This window comes from Dasypus novemcinctus, chromosome 15, assembly GCF_030445035.2.
Source record: "Dasypus novemcinctus isolate mDasNov1 chromosome 15, mDasNov1.1.hap2, whole genome shotgun sequence".
Taxonomy (NCBI): domain Eukaryota; kingdom Metazoa; phylum Chordata; class Mammalia; order Cingulata; family Dasypodidae; genus Dasypus; species Dasypus novemcinctus.
In genome coordinates, this window is record NC_080687.1 from 34,647,875 (window position 1) to 34,661,359 (window position 13,485).

The window sequence follows — 13,485 nt, forward strand, 5'->3', positions numbered from 1 at the left end:
TCTACTTCATCATTAATATATCAAGAAACTCAAAGCAGTTTGAAATGAGCAGGCCGGAAGCACTGGCAGAATTGCCAAATGATTTAGTGCAGTTGCAGGAATTTAATGGCAGAATTTAGAAGTTTACAATCAATACGGAATCATAAATCAGATCATTAAAGCTTGTCCACAGCCAACTTGTTTGTCTCTCTGATATTTATATATCATGTTTTCCTAGATTCTGTCACCAGGGGGAGTTGATTCTCTATTGTTTGGAAGAGAGCAATAGATCTTCCAAAAATAAAAAAGTAAATTTCCAGAATCTACTGGAATTATCAAATGTTAGTAGGAAAATTAATTCCTTTGGTAATCTCCATTATACCTCCTTTTTTATTTTTTATTTCATCGCATATTCAGATACACATTTTATCTTTACCAGTTTTTTTTTTTACCTAAATTTTACCAGATGTAACTTATTACATAAATTAAAACCCTAAAATCAATGAACCAAGTAGAGAAAAAATAATATTCCAAAAGGCTATAGAAAGAAAATGATCTCCTAAACCATACAAGGTAAGAGTTTATTAATGTAAGGAGTAGTTATTGCTAAATACCAACCAACAATCCTTGTATCTCTAAATAGCTGAAAGGATCTCGAATCTAAGTGATTTCATTGATCATTAACTCTCACCTCACACACCCAATATAAGATACTTCTGATACATTTCCCCATATAGCAATAAAGAAAAAGTTTAAAAAGTATTAAATTTAGGTCTCCTTCCAAATTTATTTATTTATTTTTTTTTATGATTCAGTGACACAAAACTATCCCAAGGAAAGACAGTGAAGTTTTGAAACCACCAGCTGGTATGCATGCCTGAATTTTTAGAAAACAACGTAATAACATTAGTTAAACCCAGGGTTTTTTACACTTTTAAGCTAATACATTTAAAATGCAAAAGAACCATGTCAGAACTCCCACCCCACCAAAAAAGGGGAGGGGGTGTTATTATAGTTGATTTATTTATGTCTAATTTTTTCAAACAAAACAAAATCTTCCTTAAAAGTCTTCAGGACCTAATAACATTCCCTGAATAAGGAGGTTGGCAGGGGAAGTTGTCAGAAAAATTTAATTTCCTTTCATTAGCCAGTCTGCTCCACAAATAGGTGCTTGTTAAGTTCAAAGTGGTCCTGAAAGCAACATCAGTTTTAAGTCCCTTTTTACTCCAAGCAGTCACATCTGCTAATGAGATTTTCCAAATAACGATTGTTTTCAAGCCAGAGATAAATCTATACCTCCTACCCTATGCGACCCCCCACCCCCCAAGCAAAACCAAGGTTTACTGCTTTATTACACCTTGCTGTTTTCACTGACCCTACAGTCTCCAAATTTTACTTTAAAGGGATAAAAATCCATGAAAAGGGTCATTTAAGAATGTTAGCAATTTCCACACATTGAGTTTGATGGTTCTTTGTTCAAGCCAGTGACAGTTATTCCAGAATACTTCCCCTTAATAGCCTCTCTGTCAGGAAGTGTTAAACCTGCCAAATGTGGACAATTAGAGTCTCTGGAACAAAATACAGGAAGAGTGATGACTGATGAAGACTTGATTATAATAAGCCTACAAGGAAACTTTTAACAGTTCTTTTCTTTCCAATGTGTAATAGTATATTTTCAAAAGATATTCTGAGAGAAAATAAACTGTCTCAAAAGTCAGTTACCTTGAGAGAACAGGCAGGTTTTCATAGATAATTTCTAGAATCCATCAGTCATTTCTTTATATAAACATATATATATTATGTGTATATATATATATTCAAAACAAACTGCCACAAAACAATATTGTTTAACAGTAAGTATGTGTAAAAGTTTCTTACTATGAAAAATGAACTTCCAAGTAAAATCTATAAATATGATTAAGAATGAGTATCATATGACCTTAGTCATATATACAGAAATGTAAATTAAAACAATGGAATACCAGTTTTCATTTGTCAAATGAAAGTTTGGTAATACTCAGGAATGATTTGAAAGTAAACAAGAGTTCCTTACACTACTGGGAAAATATAAAATGGTACAATTTTTTTAAAAAGAAATTACCAGTAGCTATCAAAGTTTGAAGACCTATATCCTTTGACGCAGAAATTTCACTTCTCAGAAGTTATCCTAAAGATATACTCCCATATATGCATAAAGTGATATGTACAGGGAAACTTTTGACTTTGTTGATGGTGTTTTGAAAAGTAAGGGACTGGTTAAATAAATGGTACATCCACACAATGGCATATTATACAGCTTTTTAAAAGAATGAGGATTATCCATATGTCCTCATTCATCCATTTGTATACGAATTCAATAAATATTTATTGAGCAACACTACATGATGGAATACAGATTCGGCCCTCATGGAGCTTACATCCTAAGAGAAATACAAAGTAGAGCAAACAAAACTTAGAATTGAAATAAATGTTACAACAGAAAGAAATAGTACTGAGAAAGAGAATCGGTTTTAGTTTGCTCAGAAAGGGTCCTTTTCAAGTAAAATTTTAGCTAAAACCTGAAGAAGATAACTAATCTCCATAGGAAAATTAGGAAGAAAAAATTTAGACTGAAAAACAACACCTGCAAAAACTCTACACTAGAAAAGTTCTAGCTATTTCCTAGAACTATTTCCTAGAACAAAAGAGGACTCATGAGGCTAAAACTGAAGAACACAGTAAACTAGTAGAAAAGGACAAAATGAAGTAGTAGTGGGAGGCATGGACTTGTTCTGGCAAGCCTTCTGGGATAAGGTAAAGTCCCAAATGCCTTGGCTCTATGCATGGCAGTGATGAATCAGATTTAGTTTTAAGATCATTCTTGTGGTCTAAAAAACGTAAGATAAAGCACATGATAGGAAACAAAAAAGGAAATCATAAGATACTATATATAGTATGACCTCATGGATATTAATACAGAAATACATATTTGAATGTATATGTAAGTTTATGTATGGTCAGATTTTTTTTTCACTCAACTTGAAATACTGATTGGAAGTAGAATTAATTGTTGAGCAAAAAGGAAAACTTTTACTTAATGTACACCCTTAGCTACACTTTGAACTTTTTCATAAGGATGATTATTACATTCACAATTTAAAAGTTAAATCAGCATCACTTGAAGGTATTTTCCAAATTATGTAATTTATGCTTTTCAGGGCATTAAATATTATCAAAACAAAGTAGTATTCCCAAAATTTGCTTAAACTTTTCATGACTTCTCATTGTTATAGAATCAAGTTCAAACTGCTTAACTTGGTTTCCATACTTGACACTGCCTATCTATCAAGACTGCTATTAAGAAATTACCATGAGCAGTAGACTTAAACAACAGTAATATAGTCTCACAGTTTTAGAGGCTATAGGTCAAAAATCAAGGTGTTAACAGGACGATGCATTCTCACAAGCCTGTAGCATTCTGGTAGTGCCTTGCAAGCAATCCATAATTCAATCTCTGCCTCCATCACATGGCCATCTCTCATCCCATCTATCTCTTACTTCTGTATCCAAATTTCCTGCCTGCCTATAAAGAATCTAGTTATACCAGATTAAAGCCTGGCCTGATTAAGTCCAGCCTCACCTTAACTAATATCTTCAAAGAGCCCTTTTACAAATGGGTTCACATGCACAGGACCAGGGGTTAAGATTTGTAGGGGATAGGAGTCAATCCATAATACTGTTTTAGCCATCAGTCTCAGCCCCACTCCCTCTCCACTTCCACTTTACTCTCCACATAAATCCTGGGCAGTTTCTCCAGCCCTTCCACGTCCTACTTGGGTCAGTCAAGAACTCGCTTCTCTTCCACTCCATTTCACCAAAGCAGCTATTACTACTATATTCCAAGTACTGGATTAGGTACTGAAGAACAGGAAGAAATAATAAAGGCAACATCCCTGCCCTCAAGTAATTTACAGACTAGTGGAAAAGGATTATGCAAGCAGTTAATAAATCATAGGAATTAATAAAGGCAATATCCCAGCCCTCAAGTAATTTACAGTCTAGTGGAAAAGATAGACGTTAAATATGATTACACAGGCAGCATATTATATAAAAGTTAAGAAGGTTTTAACAGAAGGATCTCTAATTCAATCTGCATTCTAGGAAAACATCTCAGAAGTAGTGGGTCTGAAAAAAGATACAACTGAAATGAAAGACAATCAAAACAGGGCTGAAACACACAAGCACTGTACCTGGAACACAGTAAGCATTCAATTAATGTCAGGAACCAATTTACAATTGATATAAAATCGGGAGTCTAACACACCAAACTACCAAAACAGGTTCTTAATCTTAATCCACAATCAGTTAAGGTATGTACTTATTCTAAAAGCCTATTTGGGTATGGCCAAATTGAATTAGGATTCCATATTAATGGAGTCCTTTATAAGTCTAACATGTATGGATGCAGTCAGTCAGAGAAAACCAAGCACATTACCATGTGATAGAGGACTGCCATCACCAGAACACTACTTACCACAAGAGAAAGAACAGCTGTATGGACCCCTTGATTTGGGACTTCTGGCCTATAAAACTGTGAGCCAAAAAATTCTTGCTGTTTAAGTAAGTCCACTGTGTGTCACAGCAGCATGGCAAACAAAGATAGGAGTTTACTTTCCTCAGCTGATTCTAAAAAGGAATCAGCAACTGTCTTTGCAGAAAATATATCACTGCTTCAAGACACAACGGGTAAGAACTGCATCTAAAAACTATTCTGTAACTTGGAACACTTCTGCATTCATGTACAAAGTAAAGCAAAAAACTTTACCTTACCCTGGGCTCAGGAAATGTGCCACAATTGGATTTTTTTTTTAAACATTTATTTTTTAACCTCCCCCACCCCGCTGTTTTTGCTGTCTGTGTCCATTCACCCTGTGATCTTCTGTATCTATTTCTCTTTATGTCTTTTCATCTTTCTCCTCTAGGGTTCAGGGGGATCCGATCCTGGGGACCTCTGATGTGGAGAGAGGTTCCCTCTCAATTGCACCACCTCAGTTCCTGGTCTCTGCTGTACTTCACTTTGACTCTCCTCTCCCCTTTAACTCTCTTTTGTTGTGTCATCATCTTGCTGCGTGACTCACTTGTGTAAGCACTGGCTCACTGCACAGGCACTGGCTCACCACGTGGGCATTCACGTGGGCACTTGGCTCACCATGCAAGCATGCTTTCTCTTCTTCTTTTTCACCAGGGGGTCCCAGGGATCAAACTCAGGTCCTCCCACATGGTAGGCAGTGGCCTTATCACTTAAGCCACATCCGCTTCTCACTATTTTCTTTTAACAAACAAGAACTCAGAGAAGTTCAGTAAATTCTCCCCAAAACTGGTATAATAATATGTATTACACCCAGGTGCAGCAATACAATCATTGGTGAGTCTTCCTTCTGCTTCACAATTGACACTTAGTAGATCACATAATACTATAGATTCAACTTCGACCGTCTCTCCCATCACCATCCACTTTGCACCATCTCCAATACCTTAGTTTAAGGCCCCTATCATTTCGTGCCTGGATTACAGGAAGAATTTGTCCACCCATCTCAAGTTTTACATAGCTCCAATCCATTTCCCACAAAGCAAATCAAAATGAACTCTTTAATCCCATACTTTTAACATATTAATTATTCTACATGAAACCATCCAGGAATTCCCAGAGCCACAAGAATAGCCTCCAAAACCAAGGGCACAGCAGACAAGATCATACATACATGGATCCTAATTTTCTTTCTAACTCTCCTACCACAGCCCCACAGAGTACATACCTGCAGTTTTCTAAAGCACCCAGGTTCTCTTAGTTCCAAACTTTTGCACATGATATTTTCAATGACAAACACAGCTTTGGCTCCAAACATCACCCTCAATTTTATTTACCTCACTACTATTCAGGCTTCAGGTTTCATTTAGATATCATTCCCATTAAAACATCTGCCATAATGCCCCAAGACTAGGGTAGGTGCTCTTTTTGTATGGGAATGTACCCTAAGTGAATTTAAATTGCCTTAATCTTTCTAAGGGTTTTTTTTTTTAAAGATTTATTTTTTATTTATTTTTCTCCCCTTCCCTGCTCCCCCTCCCCCCCCAGTTGTCTGCTGTCTGCGTCCATTTGCTGTATGTTCTTCTGTGTCTGCTTGGATTCTTGTCAGCAGCACTGGGAATCTGTGTCTCTTTTTGTTGCATCATCTTGCTGTGTCAGCTCTGTGTGGTGTCATTCCTGGGCAGGCTGCACTTTTTTCGCACTGGGTGGCTCTCCTTACAGGGCACACTCCTTGTGTGGGGGGGCTCCCTATGCAGGGGACACCCCTGCGTGGCACAGCACTCCTTGCATGTATCAGCACTGTGCAGGCACACTCCTTGCGCATGGGGCTCCCCTATGCGGGGGACGCCCTACGTGGCACGGCATTCCTTGCGCATATCAGCACTGCACGTGGGTCAGCGCATCACAGGTCTGGACTTCCCATGTGGTAGGTGGACGCTCCATCGATTGAGCCAAATCCACTTCCCCCTAAGGGTATTTTAAGCTCTTTGAAATCAGGGTCTGTAACTTGTTCCCAGCTCTAGGCACTTATTTGCTGAACAAATGGGCTGGAATTCCAAATCCTATATTCAAACATCTTCAGAGGCAGAGTCTTTGCACTGCACTCAAGTTCTCCGAAAATCAAGTTAATAAGATGTTGACTACAACTTAAAGGCAAATACTTGATACTAGATAAATACTTCCGAACTATACTTTAAAACAAAATTGGTTTCTCTCTTGAATAAAAAGGATCATTCAAGCACAAAAGGAAAATAGTTTCAGAAGACACAATATGCCTTAAAAGATGTAAAGCCACATACACATATATCATCCATATAATATTCCATATATTCAAATGGAAAAAAAGCAAAAATTTTAAGGAGAAATGTAACAAATCGAAACCAAATTATTCATGTTGGTAGTAAAAATTATTGAGGAAAAAAAGTAGAATATGAACAGTTGCCAAGAAAATAATTAAGTTTTAAAAATACAACAGGCTACCTGCCCTGATCAAAATAGTGGATTAAGGTGTTTCAGGACTCCAGCCTCCCACAGAAGCTCTGAAAACCAGCAAGAACTGGCAGAAACATTTTTCTACTCCAGAAAACAGTTAAAAGATTAGTAACAGGGCAGCTCTGCATCAAGAAAACTTAAAAGCAGCAGCATCTCCTGGTGCTCTGACTGGCCTCTCCCCCATCCCCACACAGGCTCCACATGGAGCTAGCCTATGCTCCCAGTGCAGGTCCCTGGTCCCAGTTCCAGAGGGAGCAGACTAACACTAGTGCACTTACTGGGAACTTGTATGTTTACGTCTAGCCCAAATGTCTGGTGGTGGCCTGAGGGACTGACCGTGAGTGTAGAAGACAGCTCACAGACATCTCCTTACAGAATGCTATAGAAGAAGAGTCAAGTGTCTGCCTGGGGCAAGGCACTGCTTGCTGTAAGATAAACAGTGCAGTGCCCAGGACTGTGAGGAAATGCCTACTAAAGTGAGGAAATTTGTATCCCTGTAAATAGGGGAATTCCTAGGGTCAAACGCACAGGCCCAAGACAAGAGGTATACACAGAAAGGACCAGGGAGGCCCCTCAGCTCTGGGCTGGAGCTACTCTCAAAACTCACTGTACAGATAAGCCCTCAAAGAGAGCTTTTAATGTGAAACTGTGGCAAAACTAACCTTAAAACCACAAGATATTCCAAAAAACTTTTACACTACTATTTGCATCAGCAAATTTCTATTTTCATAGATACCCTGAAGGGTAATCTTATAGCCAGAAATCTAAAATTTGAATAATGTAGTTCTAAATGGAGTTACAAGAAATGTAAATTAAACACATTTAAAAGAAAAATATATATAGCCTCTTGTAATTATAAAAAGCAAATTTGAAATAAAACATGTATTTAAAATTATTTCCCAGAGAAATAAAAGAGCATTTTGAAATAGTCTGAGAAAAAAAGCAGAATAAGTCCCAGAATAAACTTACAGATAAAACTAGATGCTCCCACCCATTCATTAAATACCAGAATCTTTTTTTAAAGATTTATTTATTTCTCTCCCCACCCCCCACCCCCAGTTGTCTGCTCTCTGTGTCCATTTGCTGTGTGTTTTTCTTTGTCTGCCTCTGTTGTCAGCAGCACAGGAATCTGTGTTTCTTTTTGTTGCGTCATCTTGCTGCGTCAGCTCTCTGTGTGCAGCACCATTCTTGGGTAGGCTGCACTTTCTTTGGCGCTGGGCGGCTCTCCTTACAAGGCGCACTCCTACGTGGGGGACACCCCTGCGTGGAAGGGCACTCCTTGCACGCATCAGCGCTGCACAAGGGCCAGTTCCACATGGGTCAAGGAGGCCCGAGCTTTGAACCGTGGACTTCCCATGTGGTAGATGCCCTATCCATTGGGCCAAGTCCACTTCCCTATACCAGAATTTTTTAATAAAGAAACTTCAGATACTGTAAACAGAAATGACATGGGAAAAACAATTGTTCTGTATTAGCCAAGAAAATGTAAAGAGAAAATATAGTGGAAAATGTCCCAATGGCAGATTGAGCATCCAATTCCCCATTTTACACTCAAACCCACAGAAGAAATTTCACTATTAGTAGACAAACATCTTAAATTTTCACTGATATGAATGCAACAATATGCTTAAATCCTAAACTGTTACGCAAGTGCTTCCTCAGGGTCAAAAAATTATTGTAGGTGATGGGTGGCTTTAATATCCTGCCCATTTCACTTTTCCTTGCCCATAAATGTCACCTTAGGATGATTTTTTCTTCTTATGAGATGATGAGACACTAAGCCCACTAACTTAACAAAGAAATAATCTATTGTTTAAATGGAATTGTAAGATCAGATGGTCTCCGGATGGCCTCTTCCTTAAAACCCTTGCAGGCTCACATATTCATAAGCAGCCATAATTAATTTAAACCGTAAATCATCAGTTCCCTTGTGACTACATCAAACCCAAATTGAAAATCTCAGGGAGGTCAAATTTCTTATGGAAAAAAATTAAAATTATACTGGCAGAAGTATTAAGGCTGAATAATCAAGTTTCATAATGACCCCTCCAAATCGCTATGTGTACAACTCTCTAAAATGAGAAGGTAAAGAAAGACTAAACCCAACAGTTGAAGACCTAATAAAGAAAGGTGTCATCAAACTTTGTACCAGACCTTGTAATACTCTTATATTTTAACCAGCAAAAAACACAAGAGGAGATATCAATTTGTTCAGGATCTCAGGGCCATAAATAGTTATTCCTGGCTTTCCTACAGTACAAAAACCAAATACAATTTCAGCTCCAACACTCCTGAAAATATATATTTTATGAGAGTAGATATGGGTTGTCTGTCTTTAGCGTCCCTTTAGATGAAGTCAGTATCATTTATCCTTCCTAAGAACATCAACTATATACTGGAAAATCATGCCCCAGGGTTTTTCTGAGGCATCCTACTACTTTTCCTAAGTCCTCAAGAAAGATCTGAAGTGAAATTCTAAATGAGAAACTTACAAAACTCAAAGACACACTCAAATATTGACAGCCTAAGGTATTGCTGTTGATTTTAATCACGTTAAAATCAACTCCTTCTATTGTTTGTTCACCCTCCCCTTATTAGTTATAACAGGCTGGCTCATGACTCTATGAACATCACCTCCAAGTCTACAATCCACTGTATGGCAAGCAGTTTTGGCCAAATACTTTAAGAGATTCATGCAATAACCCCAATTGTATCATCAGGTACAAGCAGTATTAATAGGATCTACTAAATAACACCTGCATGGCATAAAACCTGGATTTCTCGTCTTGTAGAATAGACATCAAGAGAAAAACACCTACAGAAATGGCTTCATGCAATACTATTAACAACTAACACAGCAGTAAAACTACAAGATCCTTGGATCCATGTTTCTCAAAGAAGCCTCAGTAATACTCAAATCACTGAAGAATGTTTTAAACAGAGACCTCAAACTGAGGATTCAGAGGGTGTTCAGAAGGAGATAGTTTCAACCTCAGACCAAACTGAGAACTACATGACATTGAGGTTTCCATCCACAACCCACAAAGTAAGATTCATATAATTAAAACCAAAGACTGCATGCATAAATCTATATGACTTTGATCTTTATTTTCCTATTTTGCTGGTTTAAGATTCTAGATTGTTAACAGACACTTGCTATCTTTATTTAACTCTTGTTTTAGTTTCCTTGAAAGATCAAGCAAAAAGTATGAAATTATTGGCTCATGGTTTTGAGGTTAGGATAAAGTCCAAATCAAGGCATCATCAAGGTAATGCTTTCTTCCCAAGACTAGTATTCTGGAGGTGGCTGCCAGTGATCCTGGTCCTCAGCTCTTTGGTCATACGGCAACGCATAAAGTGGCTTCCCCTACTTTTCTGGGTTCCCTTGACCTTCTGCTTTTGCTTACTGTGGCTTTCTCTCCCCATGTCTGAATCTCATTCTGGTGATGAAAGACTCCAGTAATAGGATTAAGACCCATCCTGATTGAATTGTGCCACATCTTAACTGAAATAACCTCATCAAAAGGTCCTATTTACAATGGGTTCAGACCCAGAGGAATGGATTAATTTTAAGAACAACTTTTTCTGGGATACACCTAGCTCCAAACCACCACAACTCTGTTATTGATAAGGTCCCCTTTTTAATACTGCTTTTAAAATCTTTATTATTTCCTGGTATGATTTCAATACCTGGCAATAATTTATTTGTTCCTTGGCAAAAGCATATAATCACGCTATTGGGTTTGTGTACATTTTCCTTTGGAGTCAACCAGCTTCTCTTGGTACCAATTCCTTGCAATGAATTAACTGGTTCCTTGATTATTAGACCCAGCCACTAGGCAATGTTTTTAGATGAACACAATGGACCAGTCACCAAAAAATCTAAATGTGTCACCATTAAGTATATTGTTTGCTGTAGTTATTCTTGTATCTACTATCAGTTTATCTATTATCAGTCTTTCAAGTGTTATCATAAATATATGTTAAACATCAAATACTTTAATATAAAAATTAGCAAACTGATTGATTTTTTAACAGTCAACCAACTTTGCATGTCTTAGTTATATTGTATTATCCTTTTTATATATTATTTAATTTTATTTGCTAATATTTTGATTTACAATTTTCAAAACTACATCACAGAGCATATTTTCTAATCACAATGCATTTACACTGTGAAGCAAAACAAAAAGATAAAAGGAAAATTTCTATATTCTGAAAATAAGTAAAGCACTTTCTCACAGATATTATACTACTGAGATTTACTGATTTCTTCTTATGACTGTTTTGGTTAACTGTGTTTTTCAAATAATTTATGCCTTTTACCTAAATTTTCCAATTTATTTCTATAAAGTTGTTCATATATTGTCTTGCTATAATACCTTTCTATTATTGCATTTAAAAATTACCACAAACTCAACAGCTTAAAACACCACACATTTACTATCTCACAGATTCTGTACATCAGTTGTCCAGGCACAGTTTAGCTGGGTCATCTGCAGATGGTCTCGATTGAGGAGGAATCTGCTACCAAGTTCATTCGGGTTGTTGGCAGAATTCATTACTTTCTGTTTATATGACTGAGGGACCCAGCTTTCTACTGGCTCTCTGGAGGAAACCACCATCACTTAGTCCTAGAAGTCATACACAGTTCTTTTCCATGTGGGCTTCCTCAACATGGCTACTTTATCCATCAAGCCAGCAACAAGAATGTCTTTCTCAAGTCTGCTATGATGGAGTCTTTTTTTTTAATGTGTCCCCCCTCCCCCCATCTTACAGCTTTTTGCTTGCTGTCTGCTCTCTGTGTCCATTCACTGCACATTCTTTTGCATTTTTGCTTGTCTCCCCTTTCTTTGTTGCATCACCTTGCTGAGTCGGCTCTCCGCAGCACTTGCAGGCCGGTGGCACTCTGCAGCGTGCAGGCGAGCCTGCCTTCAAAAGGAGGCCCTGGGACACGAACCCAGGGCCTCCCATATGGTAGATGGGAGCCCAACTGATTGAGCCACAGCCGCTTCCCTGATGAAGTCATATGTTGTAAATGATTCAAGGGAGTTATATCTGACTGTCATACGTGATGGCTTGAAACTATATGTATCCCAAGAAAAGCATGTTCTGGAATCTAACCTATTCCTGGTATGTAGGACCTTTTGAATAGGTTACTTCAGTTAAGACATGGCCCAGGGTAGGTGTTAATCCTCTTAATGGAGAACTTTATAAGAGAAGAAACTCAGACAGAGAGAGAAAGCCCAGAAGCAAAAAGCTGAAAGCAATGAAACCTGGGAGAGAAGAGAGAGACCAGCAGATGCTGCCATGCACCTTCCATGTGGCAAAGGAGTCTGGGATTGCCAGTAGCCTGTCTTTAGGAAGAAAACATTGTCTTGACACCATGATTTGGACATTCTCACGGCCTCAAAACTTAAGTTTGTGAGGTAATAAATTCCCAATGTTAAAGGCAACCCATTTTATGTTATCTGTTTTAAGCAGCCAAGGAAACTAAAAACATATAATGTAACCTAATTAAAGGAGTGACATCGCATTACCCTTGTCATAAGCCAATCACAGGTCTTACCCACACGGAAGGGGAGAGAATTACACAAAGGAGCAGAAGCAAGTAAGAATAAATTACTAGAGGTCACCTTAGGGTTTTGTCCATCACACTTGTTACCCTTTTTATTATCTGTAAGGTCTATAATGATTCCCCTTTTTTAGTCCTGATATTGACAACTTATCTCAGTCTTGCTAGGGGTTTATCAATTTTATTAATCTTTTCAAAGAACTATTGACTTTGTTACCTATTCCTATTGTTTGTATGCTATCTAGAACATTGCTTTCTGATCTAGGTTTATTATTTCTCTCCTACTTTCTTTAGGTTTTATTTCCTGTTTTCTTCTAACCTTTTGAGATGGAAACTTAGCTCTTGTCCCATCCCCCACACACACTTCTTTTCTAATCTATGCATTTAAAGCTGTAAATTTCTCTCTAAGCAATTCATTTAGCATACTACACAAGTTTTAATATTCACTCTCATTCAGAATATGTGCTGGTTCCCACTGTGATTTCTTATTTAAGCCATGGATTATTTGGAAATCTAATGTTTAATTTCCAAGCAGATTGGGATTTCCTGCTTAATTTTTGTCACTGATTCCCTAGCTTAATTCCTCTGTGATCAGAAAAAAATATTCTACATTATGTCAATCCTCCAAAATTTGTTATAGCTTGCTTTATTACTAAGCATATGGTCAATTTTTGTTTAATACACCTGACAAGAACACTGGGAGGTAACTGGGGCAAGTATGTTCATTTGCATCCAAGCTTTATATATTTGACTTTTTGTTTGCCTGTTCTATCACCTATTAGAGAAGTCTGCTAACATCTCCCATTGTGATTTCTCTTTGAGGTGTTTCCATTTTGCTTGGTATATTTTAAAGTGAAGTTACTGAATGGCA

The 13,485-nt window shown here is 37.5% G+C and overlaps 1 protein-coding gene across 5 annotated transcripts in view; it reads right to left on the reverse strand.

The window, feature by feature from the left end:
- PCCA (propionyl-CoA carboxylase subunit alpha) overlaps nucleotides 1-13,485 on the reverse strand; it is a 537,919-nt gene that overhangs the window by 326,865 nt on the left and 197,569 nt on the right. The window lies entirely within an intron of this gene.